This window comes from Kogia breviceps, chromosome 18 (assembly GCF_026419965.1).
Source record: "Kogia breviceps isolate mKogBre1 chromosome 18, mKogBre1 haplotype 1, whole genome shotgun sequence".
Lineage (NCBI taxonomy): Eukaryota > Metazoa > Chordata > Mammalia > Artiodactyla > Physeteridae > Kogia > Kogia breviceps.
The window spans coordinates 31140811-31156428 of NC_081327.1; the positions used below are offsets into that span (position 1 = coordinate 31140811).

Genomic DNA, 15618 nt, shown 5'->3' on the forward strand with positions numbered 1-15618 from the left:
TATTCCACACTTAATAGACTACGGTATAGTGTAAACATAACTTTTACAGGCACTGGGAGACCAAAAAAAGTTCATATGACTCACTTTATTGCGATATTCGCTTTATTGTAGTGGCCTGGAACAGAACCCGCGGTATCTCCGAGGTGTGCCTGTACTTAGCAACAGGCAGAATCCCCACATTGGTTCACTCACGTGTGGAGTGAGGCCTATTATGGTAGGAAAACCAAGTGGAAGTCATGAGAACTGCCTCTACCTAGGAAAATGGTAAATGAAAAACAATACTGCATCCCTGGAGGGACTGCGGAGATCAGTGCCACCATGAGGGACTTGAGAAATGCAGGGGTGGTGACTCCCACATCTCCATTCAACCCCCATTCTGTCCGGGCAGAAGACAGATGGATCGTGGAAGATGACAGCGGATGATCAAAAACTGATGACTGCAGGTGGTGGCTCCAATTGCAGCTGCTCTTCCAGATGTGGTTTCATTACTTGAGCAAATTAACACATCCCCTGGTTCCTGGTTTGCAGCTACTGATCTGGCAAGTGCTCTTTTCTCAATACCTGTTAGTTAAGACCACAAAAAGCAGTTTGCTTTCAGCTGGCCAGACCAGCAATACACCTTCACTGTCCTGCCTCGGGTAGATCAACTCTCCAGCTTGATGTCATTATAATTTGGTCTGCAGGTATCTTGATCACCTTTCCCTTCCACAAAATATCTCACAGGTTTAACATCGATGATGTATGTGGATTCCATCTAGAAAACAAGAAGTAGTAACTATAGATATACTGGTAAGACATTTGCATTGTCAATGGTGGGAAATAAATTTCACCAAAAGTCAGGGGCCTTCCACCTCAGTGAAAGTTCTAGCGATGCATTGGTTGGGTGCGTGTCAAGATATCTGTTTTTTCAGTGAAGGATAAGTTATTGCATCTGGCTCCTCCTACAGCCAAAAAACCAGGCACAACACCTAGTTGGCCTCTCTGGATATTGGACCTCTCTGGGTGTGTCACTCTGGCCCATTTACCAAGTGACCTGAAAAGCTGCCCATTTTGAGTGGAGCCCAGAACAAGAGAAAGATTTGCACCAGGTCCAGGCTGCTGTGTGCACTGCTCTGCCACTTGGGCCACAGGATCCAGCAGATCTCCTGGTACTTGAAGAGGCGGGGGCATGCCAGGGATGCTGTCTGGAGTTTGCAGCAGGCCCCTACTGGTGAATCACAGTGGAGGCCCTTAGGATTTGGGGGCAAAGTCCTGCCATCCTCTGCAGATAATCCCTTTACTTTCGAGTAACTACTGAGCCATTGGATTTACATCTGCAAAGACTCTATTTCCAAATAAGGTCACATCCCAGGGTTCTGGATGGACGTGAACCTGGGGGGACACAATTCACCCCACAACAGGGAGAATGCTTTCTGGAGACACAACACTGATGTCATTGAACTGGAAGTTCAGACAGCTCCTCAAGCCTCCAAGTCATCAGGCAGAGAAACGGAGTTATCATATTGGCTAGGGTGACTGACCCTGATTACCAAGAGGAAATTGGGCTGCTACTATACAATTAAGAAAGAAGATGTGTAGAATACAGGAGATCCCTAAGGGCTACCCTGCCTTAAAGTTGATGGAAAATGCAATTAAGGCAGGACTACTAATGGCCCTGACTCTTTAGGAATGAAGGTTTGGGTCACCCCAGCAACCATGACCATCTGAGGTGCTTGCTGAGGGTGTGGAATGGGTAGTGGAAGAAAGTAGTTGTAAAGACCAACTGCATCTATGTGACCAGTTGCAGAAATGAGGCCTGAAATTATCATGAATTATCTTGTAATTTTCATGTAATTCATCATCTTGTGCTATTTGTATCTTCATACACAAATTGTATAGATATATAGTAAGTATAAAGTAAATCTTTTTGTCTTCTTATCTCCTTATCATGTAACATAACATGAATTAATAATAGTTAACTTTACATAACAGGATCTTTCTTCTTTGGCCACGCAGTCTGCGGGATCTTATTTCCCCGACCAGAGATCAAATCCGTGCCGCCTGCAGTGGAAGCACAGAGTCTTAACCACTGGACCACCAGGGAAGTCCCTACATCACAGGATTTAAGTTACAGGATCTCATAGAGAAGAGTAACTGTCACCCACGGACTTGGCATCCTCTCCTGGGGAAAGGATCCGTGTATTTTGGGTTATAGGCAGGAGAGTTGCATCACATTCAATGGAAGCAAGTCTCTGTTATTTTCTTTATCTGGAGATTAAGTGTGGTTTAAGGACGTGTGCGCGGGTAGCAAGCTGATAAAAGGTGAACTGGGCTAGGCCTAGTCATTCAATCAAACACTAATCTAGGTGTTGCTGGGAGGTTATTTTGCAGGTGTGATTAAAATCTACAATTGATAGACTTTAAAGGAGATTATCCTCTGCATCTGAGTTGGCCTCATCCAACTAGCTGAAAGATCTGAAGAGGCAAATTGCCGTTTCCAGAGGATGAAGCCGTTAAGGCCTCAGGCAGCAGTATCAGCTTCTTCTCAAGAGTTTCCAGCCTGCCGGTCTGCCCTGCAATGTCAGACTCACCTAGCCAGCCTCTACAATCATGTAAGCCCATTTCTTGAAAGACAGGAACAAGCAAATAATCTCCTATGGGTTCTGTTTCTCTGCTAGAATCCTGACTGATAAAGGGTCCCAGCTCTGGAGGTTAGGAGTCCCGCTCCTCAGCCTGATGCACCATACTGACCAGCGGGGTTGCTGCCAGGCAGGCTGTGTCCCTTGTTCAGAATCAGGTGCCCCCCGGTTCTGCTTGAGACCAAAGGCATATGGGGGCGGCTCCAGAGAAGGTATAAGGCTTTGCTGTGTGCCTCACAAAGAAGGTTTCCTGTTCCGGAAGTGGGAAGAGGCAGCCTCCGCTGGAAGCACGTCCTTAGGGTGGAAGGGGTGGGATATAACGGTGCAGGGAGCGCGAAGTGAGGTGGGGCTAGCTGTCTCCGACGTGACACATCCAAGAGTGGCTTTGCCCACTGTGGGTACCCAGTGGCCCGGCAGCAGCCGATTCGGACGGTCTGATGCCTGTGGTACTCAGGCAAGCCTGAGTGTGCAGGAGGTTGCGTTCCCTGCCACACAGCTGGCTGAACAAAGAGCACGCAGGCAGGCACATGTCATGGGGTCAACACTCCCAGTTATGCGCTCAGGGCCTTCCTGGTGCCAGGTGTTCCTGCCCTCATGGAGCTTACATCCTGGCAGGATGACAGAGACTAAAGAAGGAAACAAGTGGACAAAAAATGACAAGTACTGGGGAAAAAACATAGAAAAGAGATTAATGGGATGGAGGACACTCTAGATAGCGGTGGGTTTGGGGGAGGACAAGTGGTTAGACAGTGGTCAGGGAAGGCCTCTGAGGAGGTGACACCTGAATGATGAGCTGGAGCAAACCAAGCAAAGATTTGGGGAAAAGTCTTCCAAGTAGAAAGAGAGGAGAGTGCAAAGGTCCTGAGGTAGGAACAAGGTCAGCATAGCCAATGCCTTAGCAGGTGGCAGGCGGCTGAAGTTGAGTGAAGGGGGTGGGGGGGGGAAGGGATCCAGAAGTGGGGGGACAGATGCTATAGGGTCTTCTAGGCCATCATAAGGAATGTGGGTTCTAGTCAAAGTGAGATGGGATCCATTGGAGGAGTTATAAGGGAGGGAGCAGTATGGTCTGATGGATTATAGTTCAAGGAGCTGGAGTTTTCCCGGGGTGGGGGGAGAGGGAGGAGAAATGATTTACACGCAAGGGGTATAGGGGGGAGGACTGTTCACTGAGAACCTGCGGGGAAGGCCTCAAATCCAGGGTCAGAGCAAGGAGCTGAGGACATGGAGGAGAGTGCCAGTGATGACAGGAGGCAGGTGGGAAGATTTGGGGTCAGGGAGGACCAGGGGGTGGGTTGGCTGAGGTCTGCGGGGAGCTGCAGAGGGTAAGAGTCCTGGTGTGGGCTGACTGGGAAACCCGCATCTAGGTGGTGCTGGAGACAGGGAGGCGTTGGCGGGATGAGGCCAGCGAGGTTGTCCCTAGGGCAGGGCAGAGAGGGCAAGGGCAGGAGAGCTGGTTTGAGCCCTGGGGCCTCTCCAGGCTGAGCCCCTGCTCCCTAATCCAAAACATAGGCCCCTAGGACATAAAAAACTGCTACAGGGGCCATGAGGCTCAAAATAACGCAGTGTTCTCCAAAGGCAGCAAACGTGCCCTGGGGTGGGTGTGCAGAACCAAATCTAGAGGGTCTGTCCCTTATTTTAATAACCGTGTTACTTTTCAATGTATTAGGTAAGCATATTTTTCTACTTAAAGTGGAGATACGAAGTTCCCTTTTAAAATACATTTAAGTTAAAAAAGCGAGTCAGTTTAAAAAGTTAAGTAAGTAACAGTCTAAAGCATGTGCAGAGAAGGCAGAAATCATGACCGTAGTTTTTGAGTGATGGAGGTCAGGAAACACTGAAAGCTTTGTGAACATACAGCTCATGAAAATGTTTTTAAAAAAAGACACGAATCTCATCGCAATCGTTTGTGTTGGGTGGCTCTCGTGGGTGCATGTGCACACGTGTGGGCGTGTGCGCCTCATAGGCAGATGTAGCTGGGGTTGGTGTGTATCGGCCTGTGTGTTGGGGGCCCACGTGTGTACATGGGATGTGCACATCCGTGCACACAAGGTTATTTGCATGTGCATGTGCATTGCTTTATCTGGGCAGGTGTGTGGGTACAGGTACACCAGGTATGCGAGCATCTTGAGTTACAGCCGCCTCCCCTCCCAGCCCTCAGCTCTACCCAGTGGCACTGGGCTGGGCCGGAAGCCTGGGGCCAACTTGTCTCCAGCCACCAGGGGGCAGCAGAGGCCGAGCAGGGCCTTCTTCAGGACGGGTCTCCTCTGAGTTTGGCACACGAGGCCCTCTGAAGTCTCCCTCTGTCCTGTCCCCACTTCCCCTGATCGCCCCAGGTCTCTGCCAGATTAGCCAGTGGCCCCTGGCTGAGGCTTGCTGGAAGACCTAGGACTCAAAAAGTGGACCTGTGGTCGTAGGTGGTTTGGGACTCTTGGGGTCATGGGGGGAAGGGACCCGGGTCCCTGAGGTGCTAGCATCTGGAATTCTGGGGGTGTGTACAGCTGGCTGGCCACTTCTGACTTTTCTGCAGGCTGGGCTCTGGGTCTCTTCTCAGGGGTGCTCTGTAGCTGTCTCCCCTACTCTCAGCCCCAAGCCTGTTCAGAATACAGCTGAACCCTTGGGCTCAGCCCTGGCTTGTGGGGAGTAGGCCGCTCCAAGCCTCCCAGGTTGGCATCACAGGGGCAACTGGATCCTAGAGCCCTTCGGCTCTGTCCCCGCATCCAGGGCCACCACCCACACTAACAGGGAAGAGCACCCTCAGGTCAGCCCAGTGGCGGCAGTAACTAACCAAAATCCTGGGAGCTCCCACAGTCTTTCCATCCACAAATACGTAATGAGGTCCCACTGTGTTCCGGGCACTGCTGCAGAAACTCACCTTCTAGTGATGGGTGACTTCTTCTCTGCCAGCCTTGAGGACCAAGGCCTCGCTAGAGCAGAGTGTATTAACACCCAGCAGCTTTCCTCCCAGCCTGGAGAAGAGGATGAGCCATGATGATAAGACAGCCGACTGTGGGCCAGGCAAGCAATACCTCCTTCAATTCTCCCACCAACCCTAGGAGATGGCGTAGAATGCGCCCATTTTATGCTTGAAGAAACAGAGGCTCTGAGAGGTTAAGTGGCTTACCCAAGTCGCACAGCCGGTGAGTGGCCCACGCTGCGAGCCACATGTAGCCTGCTCACATTCAGAAGTTCTCTTTCTTTAGAGACCCCTGGACACGGCGTAGACACAGCGGCCTACTCTTTGATGTGACTGAATATGAAGGAGCAAGTCAGTCCCCCGGGGACTCAAGGGTGACTTTATCTCCCCCATCCTTGCCCTCACCCCCACCCCAGGTGACCAAGTTAACAATCTAGTGTGCGTCCTTCCGAATAATCCGATATGGACCTACATATACATAATCAGGGTCTGGGGCTGTCATCATTATCTGCTTTAGAGACATTTTTCTCCCTCAGTGAAACTGTGGTAAACTGAATAATGCCCCCCTCCCCCCTCCCCCCACTAAAAAGATATCCCAGCCCTAATCCTTAGCTGACATTTTGCACGTTTACAATCATCATGATGTAGGATTCCATTTATACAAAAGGTCCAGAGCAGATTTGTAGTTGCCAGGGGCTGGGGGGTTGGGAGCAGTGACTGCTGATTGGGTATGGAGTTTCCCTTTAGGGTGAAGAAGATGTTCTGGAATTTGACGCTTGCACACAACCCCGTGAATGTATTAAATGTCACTGAACTGTACCTTTTAAAATGGTAATTTTTTTTTTTTTTTTTTTTTTTTTTGCGGTACGCGGGCCTCTCACTGCTGTGGCCCCTCCCGTTGCGAAGCACAGGCTCCGGACGCGCAGGCCCAGCGGCCGTGGCTCACGGGCCCAGCCGCTCCGCGGCATGTGGGATCCTCCCGGACCAGGGCACGAACCCGTGTCCCCTGCATCGGCAGGCGGACTCTCAACCACTGCGCCACCAGGGAAGCCCTAAAATGGTAAATTTTAAGGTATGTGTATTTTACCATGATAAAAGTAAATAAAAAAGGATTAAATGAGAATGTAAACAGCATATAGCTCAAAAATATAGCTGATATTATGATGATTATTAAGTTTTAAAAATTTAAGTTGCAGGATTCTAAGTTTGAAGGGATAGATTTTTTAAATTGAAATATAGTTGATTTACAATGTTGTATTAGTTTCTGGTGTACAGCAAAGTGATTGATTTATATATATATATTCTTTTTCAGATTATTTTCCCATACAGGTTATTACAAAATATTGAGTATAGTCTCCTGTGCTATACAGTAGGTCCTTGTTGTTTATCTGTTTTATATATAGTAATGTGTACCCATTAATCCCAACCTCTTAACTTATCCCTCTCAGCCAGGGATAGATTTTTTTGTTTTGGTTTTGGTTGGTTGCTTGGTTGGTTCTATTTGTTTTATTTTGCTTTTTAAACCTTTTTTAAAAAAATTAATATATTTTATTTATTTATTTTTGGCTGCATTGGGTCTTCGTTGCTGCATGCGTGCTTTCTCTAGTTGCGGTGAGCAGGGCTGCTCTTCGTTGCGATGCGCAGGCCTCTCATTATCGTGGCTTCTCTTTGTTGCGGAGCACAGGCTCTAGGCACGCGGGCTTAAGTAGTTGTGGTGCGTGGACTTCAGTAGTTGTGGCCCACGGGCTCAGTAGTTGTGGCTCGTGGGCTCAGTAGTTGTGGCTCGCGGGCTCTAGAGCGCAGGCTCAGTAGTTGTGGCTCATGGGCTTAGTTGCTCTGCGGCATGTAGGATCTTCCCAGACCAGGGCTCAAGCCATGTCCCCTGCATTGGCAGGTGGATTCTTAACCGCTGCGCCACCAGCGAAGCCCTTATTTTGCTTTTTAATCCATTACCCCCTGAGCCTCTCACACTCCCATGCCAGACCCCCCAGCAGCCAGCTGCACTAAAGGATGGGCATGCCTCCCTCTCTGCTGTGGGTACAGCCACGACCGCCAGAACCCTGGCCAGGGCGCCCTCAGTCACTGCCCTCCACGACCCCAGGAGTGAAACATAAACAGCAGCCAGGAGGACAGTAGCCTGCCAGGGAGTCTTCCCGTTTCTGGGAAATGGAGCCCATTAACGAGGCTCCTGAGCCCCAGCCCGTGGATGGGGGTGTTGGGGATTCCTGGGCGGAATCTCTGTCCTCCAGCCCCCACCCTGGTGAGGCCAATGGGTTCATGCCTGCTCATCATACCCTCGCGATGACTGTGGGTATGTACCCCCCGGGGGCTGGGTGCCCAGGGGAAATAGGACCCCCCTAGCTGGGCCTTGGGAATCAGTGAGGCTCACCCAGCTCTGTGAGTGGGTGTATCATGTGGGCCTAGGGAGGGATCTGCCCGAGAGCAGGCTGGGCAAGCCCTCCCTTTGTGGATAGCACCCAGTCACATCCTTGCGGCCCTGGCTCCCTGCCTGAGGACTCTTGAGAAGGAGAAATCGGCTGTTTGGTCTCAGTTGCTAAGGGGAATTCTTGGCCCCATCTGTGAGTGAAACACTTTATGTTATAGTTTTTGAAAAATAATACATTCATGTGACCCAAAATTCAAAAGGTATGGAATTCCCCCACCCCTTTCTCCCAGACACACAGTTCCTCCCAGAGGCAGCCCATGTTTTCAGCATCTTGTGTACCCACCCAGAGATACTTTGTGCTGATCAAGCAAAAGCCTATATATATAGGACTCTTTTTTTTTTTAGTTGGAGTATAATTGCTTTACAATGTTGTGTTAGCTTCTGCTGTACAACGAAGTGAATCAGCTATATGTATACATATTGGGTCCACTGCCTTTATCTCCTTGGATGCAAAGGGCAACAGTCAACATTTTCCCATTTTACAGATGAGGCAACTGAGGTTCAGAGAGAGCCAGTGACCAATCCACGGTGATGCAGTGAGTGAGTCTGGGGCTAACTAGACCCGATCCCTGACTCCCAGTGTGTGCTCCTACCCCATCCCCACTCGGGGCTCTTGTGAAAGAGAGGACTTGTGAGAGCCCTCTGCACAGAATACAGACCTTATAGTTTAGGTCCTCCTTCTAATGTCCATCAGCTTCATCATCTAGAATATGTTAGTGCACCTCTCTGAACTCGGATCCCTCGCCTATAAAATGAAGATAATAATTGATAGCTCCTTATGAGTTTATCATAAGAACCAAATAAGATAAAGCATGTAAAGAGCTCAGCACAGCACCTGGCTTTTCTACGCCATTCAACAAGCTTTTTGCGGGCCTACTATGTGCTGAGCACCTACTATGCGAGGATACAGTGCAGCCATGCTCCTGGCTCAGGGAGCTCACAGCCTGGCAGGCTCACAATAAGAGCTCAATGAACAGTGGATGTTATTATTCAGCAAATAGTCATCTTGCCTCCTGGTTCTGGGAAGTGGAGGTGAGACCACCATACCTGAGTCTCCACCCAAGTCTAGAATGTGGGACCATGAGAGGAGGGGCTGGCATCTTGTTCCTCACCCTCTGTGTCCCTGACTGGGGTCACATTCGTTGAATAGGTGCTCAGTAAATATTTGTGGAATGAATGTACAGAGGCAAAAACCTTTGTGGAGGAAAGCCCCTCACTCCCCTGCCACACAAACACACACACGCATGCATGGACACACACACAGATTGCTCCAGGACGGGAGGACTGACAAGTGACTTGATTTCCTTTTCTCTGTGACTTTTGACTATGCAGATACCAGTGTTATATTTTAAAACTTAATTGATTAATATTTAAAAATGGAATGGCACAAGAGCTCATCCATTGTGAACAATGCTATGTGTCCTGTGACTGGTACTGAAGAGAATTCAGAATGGGAGGGGATGGCAAGGACGAGGTACGTACTCCAGGAAGGCGTCCTATAGAGGGTGGCCACAGAGACTGAGACCGTGGCACTAGGAGCCATGATCATGGTCAGCATGGCTCCTATTACCATCTTAGGACGTGGGGTTAAGTTCAGTGTGGCAGAACGCTATTCTCTCGGTGTGTCCCCAGGCCTCCTGCCCCGCTGGATCTAGGCTTCCCAGACCTCCAGAGCTGCAACTGTGAGGTGCCAGGTGAGTGCCAGCACCTCCCTCCGTGTGTTCGCCTGTTGGTAGAGCTCCCGGCGGTGCGGGAGGGGGACACTGACGGTGAGTGCGCTGCTCGGGCCTGGGTGTGGAAGGCGTTCACTCAGAGTTGTTCCCTTCCTACCTCTCAATCCTCTGGAAGCCAAGGACCTGGGAACCCAGCTGGCAGGAGTGGTCCTGACACTCCCCAAATTCTGATTCCAGGCTACTGTAATCGCAAAGAGAACTTGAAGGGTGCCAGCATGGGGCAGGGGTTGTACTCCAAGATAGCCCCTGGCCTCATTCTGCCCCAGAGACAGGCTGTCGGTGATGGAGGATGTTTGGGAAGCTCCAAGGAGGGCAAAAGCTCTGGGGAGACAGCAGGTCAGTGGGGGCAAAGAAAGAGCCCAAGGTGGGGAGGCCCTCTCACTGACTGCTGTGTGGCCTCAAGCAGCTCGCTTCCTGTCTCTGGGCCTCAGCCTCTTGCACAGTTCAATAAGGGAGGCTAAGGGCAATGATCTCTTAACCAGGATACCGAAGTGTGAGGCACGTACCCCTGGGGACCGGCAAGATGATGCTGCGCGGTACACAGATGCAGCATTAAGTACCCTGGTACCAAATTCCAGCGAGGGAAAACCCACAAAGCTGTCTCCCTTTTTGAACTGAGTTTTTTGTTTGTCTTTTTTTTTTTTTTTTTTTTTTTTTTTTGCGGTACGCGGGCCTCTCACTGTTGTGGCCTCTCCCGTTGCGGTGCACAGGCTCCGGACGCGCAGGCTCAGCGGCCATGGCTCACGGACCCAGCCGCTCCGCGGCACGTGGGATCTTCCCAGACCGGGGCACGAACCCGCGTCCCCTGCATCGGCAGGCGGACTCTCAACCACTGCGCCACCAGGGAAGCCCTATTTTTAATTTTTGAGGAACCTCCATACTGTCTTCCATAGTGGCTGCATCAATACGCAGTCCCACCAACAGTGCACAGGGTTCTCTTTTCTCCACATCTTCTCCAGTTTATTTTCAAGTTTTCCTTTTCAAATCTATCTTTTGTCTTTTCCCTCTGGAGTCCTATGCTTTCATTATAGCTGTATTTCTTTAATCATTAAAAAATTAGTTCCTTTGTAGTTTCTTCCATGTTCTATTATGTCAGAGCCTTGGGGTGCTTATCCTCTTGTTGGTTGTGTTTGCTAGCTCTCTCTCATGGTTTCCTGTGTGGCTTGTAATATTTATTTTCTTAGAAGCTCGCCTTTAGTGGAATTTGGTTTTTCTGTGGACAGACTCTGCTCCCTGAATCACCCGCATTTCCTTACAGAGTAATTTTGCACTTATTACTGCCAGGGACCCCAAAGGTTATATCATTCCTTCCTTCCTGGCTTTGTAGGTCAATTCCTCAGTTCAGGAAGTCCTATACCATGCTGGCAGTATAAATACATAGATAATTCAGAGCTGCACATCTGAATTATGCTGAACCTGAGCTGCAGGCTTGGGTTCTCCAGTTATACCCTCCCAGACCCACCTTGACATTTCTTGTGGCTTCCTTTGGTGGGTGAAGTCATTTGGTCTCCTTTTTACTGAGAGGAGGTATTTCCATCCCCCCTCCTCATCTCACTTCTCTCCTTCTGACAGTGTTAAAACCCCACGCTAGTGTGGTCTGAACCCACATCCAGTGCTTGTCTCTCTGGGCCACCTTACTTACGGTTTTAGCTCTCATTTCCCTCTTCATCTTTAGTATCTGGGATTGTCCCTTTCTTTTGTTTGAGCTCAGCTGTGTATTAAATAAAAATTTTTGTTGCAAGGTACCTATTGGTTCAGTTTTTTGATGGGGAGAGGTCTCCCTGAGCCCAGCCCAACAGTCTGCAAATCGGAGGTCCTACCCACCTGCCCAGGCCACCTCGGACCGTACTTCCCAGCCCCTGGCTGCCTGTGCATTCTGTGCATTGACCATGTTCCCCAGCCACCACAGGGCTTTTGCACATGCTGTGCCCCCCTGCCCAGAGGCGTCCCCTCTTCCTTGCCCCATCTGATTACTCCTTATCCTCAGGGAGGGCCTCCCCATTCCCTAACTAGGTGAGATTTGCTTTCCAGGGCTCTCAAACCACAGCCCGGTGCATCCATCCTTGAAGACGCTCCTCAGGTGCCATTTTACATTTAGTTCTGGGATTATGTGATAGACGTTGAGCCTCCTGAAGGTAGAGACCCAGGTCTATTGAGCTCTGCACTGTCCCCCATATCCTCACCCACGGCTGAAGTATAGTCAGCATTTCATGAATGTTGTTACACAAAAGCAATGGCAGCTTCTTTTGGAGGGTGACCATGTGCAGGTCCTTCTGCAAGTTCTTTATGTTGATTCTCTCATTTAATCCTTGCAACAACCCTCAGAGTTAGGTACTATTATTATCCCCATTTTACAGATGAAGAAAGTGAGGCACAGAAGGCCTTTCCACACACGAAGAGATGGGCAGGGCAAGGGATTACTTCACTATCACACAGGTGAGAAAACCAAGGGCCAGAGAGGGCAAGAGTGATGCCCAGGTCACTGGCAAATTAGTGATGGGGTGGCCTGGGCCCCAGCCACTGCTGTAGCTGCTTCCTTTTTTTCTCAGCCCTGGGAACCCTGAGTCAGCTTTGTCCCTTGTGTCTCCAGAGGCAGTGGCCACAGCTGTTCTGATGGTCCCCCATCCTAGCCATGGGTCCCCCTCTGTCTCTCCCACTGCTTTCCCATAGCTTCCCCGCCAACCAGGCCCAGGTAACTGTCTAAAGACTCAAGATGTCCAAGCTCTTCTGTCAGAACAAGGGTATCATGGTTCTTCAGTGATGGTGTAATTTCCCTCCCTACGCCCAGGCAGGCAACTTTTTGTGGCTTACACTTTTTTTTTTTGGCTGCACCAGCAGCATGTGGGATCTTAGTTCCCCGACCCAGGATCCAACCCACGCCCCCTGCATTGGAAGCACGGATTCTTAAGCACTGGACCACCAGGGAAGTCCCTGAGGCTTACACTTAAAGAGGTGAAGTGGGTCCAGACAGAGGAAGGCAGGGAGATGGGGAGGCCGGTAGTTGGCAACCCCTCCACAGATGGACCTCTGAAACCTCCAAGTTCTTCTCACTGCTTCTGCTGTGATTGGTTGTTTCTAAAACATGTCTGTCCTCCTGATCATCAAAATCACACGATACAATTTATGAATGGGGTACACATGGGAGTTTTGACAGTTTTAGTAGTATCTTATTTCTTAACCTGGGTGGTGGGATGTGGGTGTTTTTAACATAGGTCCCCAAACCACTGTCCATCTCCATTAGGGCCACATGACTTTCCAAATCCAGAATTTTGTGTATTTTAGAAGGTCGTACAGGTACATGCACACTGGATATATTGCAGGACACCCGCATGGGATCTGGGGTGGTACCCCACAATCAAGTCCATTGATATTTCTCTGCATATGAATTTTCACATAAAGCAAGATAAGTGCTATAAACAGCCTTCCATCCAAATGGCCAGGTTTGCTGACAAACTTAAGAAAAAAACTTGTAGTCTTCAGAGCGTGTTTGATTTTGTCATTGTAGGTAAGGAATTGATGATCAGTACTACTTCTAATGCCCCTCTGCATGTCTTCAATATTTCTTCATACATGAAAACGACAGACAAAAGTTATGTAGGCACATAGTGGAAAACAGAGAAAAGTATAAAGAAAAAAAACCACCACGGTCATTCACAACCATGGCACATTTGTCATAACTTAAGAGATTAATGTTGGTATATTGCTATTAACCCAACTCCAGACTTTGTTTGAATTTCACCAGTTTTTCCACTGATATACTCTGTCCCAGGATCCAATCCAGGTCAGCACATTGCATTTAGGTTGGTTTTTTTTTTATCTTTTAAAATTTTGTATTATTTACCTTTTTAAAAATCTAGGAATCTGAAAAGTTTAGAGTACTCTTAACACCCAGCTGTAAACTCCACCTCCCAGAATATCCCATTTCATTTCCCCTCCCCTGACTTTTCTCAGAGTCCCCTCTTGTTTCTGGCTGCTGAGGACTTCGCTTCTTGCTTTTGAGTCTGACTGTGGACATACATGCTTTTTAGGAATCTGTTAACCAAGACTTCTATGTGCTGGAGTGCTTCCAGAAGGCAGTTTGAACTGGCTCTTAAGGGGCAGCGGGAGAGCCAAGCGCAGGTGTCTTGGCTGGGGAGGAACAGTGACGGGCCAGAGGGAGGAAGGACTCCCAGCGTGGCTAAGGGAAGGGTTGTTTGGGGTAAAGGAGTTGCAGATCAGGCCAGGAGTTAGGTTGAGATCATGTCAAGGAGACTTAAAGGCCAGAAAGAAGCAGTAGAAGCTCCAGAAGGCTTCGGGGTGGGGTGTGGAAGGAGATGCCTTGGTTGGTGCTGGTGCGGGATGGCTGGATTGGGAAGGCATCCAACTGAGCCTCTGCTAAAATGGTAGAGAGCAGCATGGCCCTCGAGGGTCAGCTGGACCCACGACTTCACTGTACAAAGGGAGTTCCAGAGGCTGAGAACTAGAAGGACATTTGTTCAAGGTCACATGTCACATTCATATCAGAGTCAACAGTTTCTGTGGCCCCAGCATTTTTATGTATGGATGGATGTATTTTCAACAATATCTGTTGAGTTCTTACTCTGAGCCAGGCCCATATGGTTCATGACTTTGTGAAGCTTATAGTCTAGGGGACATAGGCAGAGATAGTTAATAACTAGCCAAACAAAAGACTATATAACCACTAATTGTGCCCAGAGCTATGAAGAAAAAAGGGGTGGGTGGTTGGGTGCTTATACAACTCACAGCCGCAAATCAAGAGGCTATCTGAAAGTTATCTAGTGCTATGGGTCTCAAACTTTGGCCTGTATCAGAATCACCTGCAGGGGTTGTTAAAACACAGATTCCTGGGCTCATTCTCAGAGTTTCTGGTTTGGTGAGCCTGGGGTAGAGCCTGAGAGTCTGCATTTCTAACAAGTTCTCTCCCAGGTGGTAAAGGTAATGCTCCTGGTTGAGGACCCATACTTGGTCTGTGGAGTGTAAAAATGCAGCTAAATCCAACTGCCAGCAGGGAAGTGTCACCTTGTTTTGCTGATGGTTTCATTTTGGAGGTGGAGGAAGTGAGCCATGAGGGAAAGTCCTGGTGCTGGTTCAAACCAGGAAGAAGCTGTTGGGAATGTGGATGAGTGAGAATCCAGGAGAGGACTTGCCACATAATCCCCAGGCGGCAGGCCCTGGGGAACTCCCTTTTGTTTGTAGAATATCAATGCTAGGCTGACCCCAAGAGTCCCCAGGGTCCACCTCTCCCCACACCTCTCCCATCGCTCAGCATAGAGAGTTGAGGGTCCTGGGCTTGGGGGTTGCTCTCTGCTCTGAGAAGGGCCCCTGCTCACAGTGAACCTAGTTTCTCTCCCCAGGATACCACCTGTTGGGCTGCAGTCTGCAGGCCTGTGAGCCTTGTAGTTGCCCAGCCTCAAGACCATCGGGGGTGGATCTTGGACAGGGGATCTTAAGCAAAAGCAACCGAGGTTATGGCCAGACAGGGCGGGGGTGGGGCGGGGAGAAGGAGGCTACTATTCATAGGGTAATTGACATCAGGTGGGGTCATCAGTTACCAGGGAAACCAGCAGCGGGGGCGTGTCCCTCACGGACCCTCAGGTTAACAACCATCAGGAGGGCAGTTGTTTCCCTTTAATAAACTAGCAGGTGGAGCCACTCTGGCCTAAGGATTAAAACAAGCACTAGCCGGGCAGGGGGCAAACGCTGTTAAAGTGAGTGGGGTGGAGGTGAAGCTGGGACTGGTCGAGCACGGGATGGACAAAGAACAAGAGAATTTCTCAAGTGGCCTGACCACACTCCATCACTACCATCCAGGCCTCCTACTCCAGGAAGGAGATCTTAAGCCTCTTGGATTCCCAGTATGTCTGCAGAGAGGGGGTGAGTGGTTGACTCAGCAAATCCCTCCCTGGT

General features: G+C 49.5%; 1 protein-coding gene across 1 annotated transcript in view; it reads left to right on the plus strand.

Moving 5' to 3' along the window:
• Nucleotides 1-15618, plus strand: part of NLRC5 (NLR family CARD domain containing 5) — a 116897-nt gene that overhangs the window by 2958 nt on the left and 98321 nt on the right. Inside the window, exons 5-8 of the mRNA XM_059044007.2 lie at nt 112-2591; nt 6444-6604; nt 6845-6901; nt 9611-9672. The gene's annotated coding sequence lies outside the window, so the exon portion shown is untranslated. The remainder of the gene's footprint in view (nt 1-111; nt 2592-6443; nt 6605-6844; nt 6902-9610; nt 9673-15618) is intronic.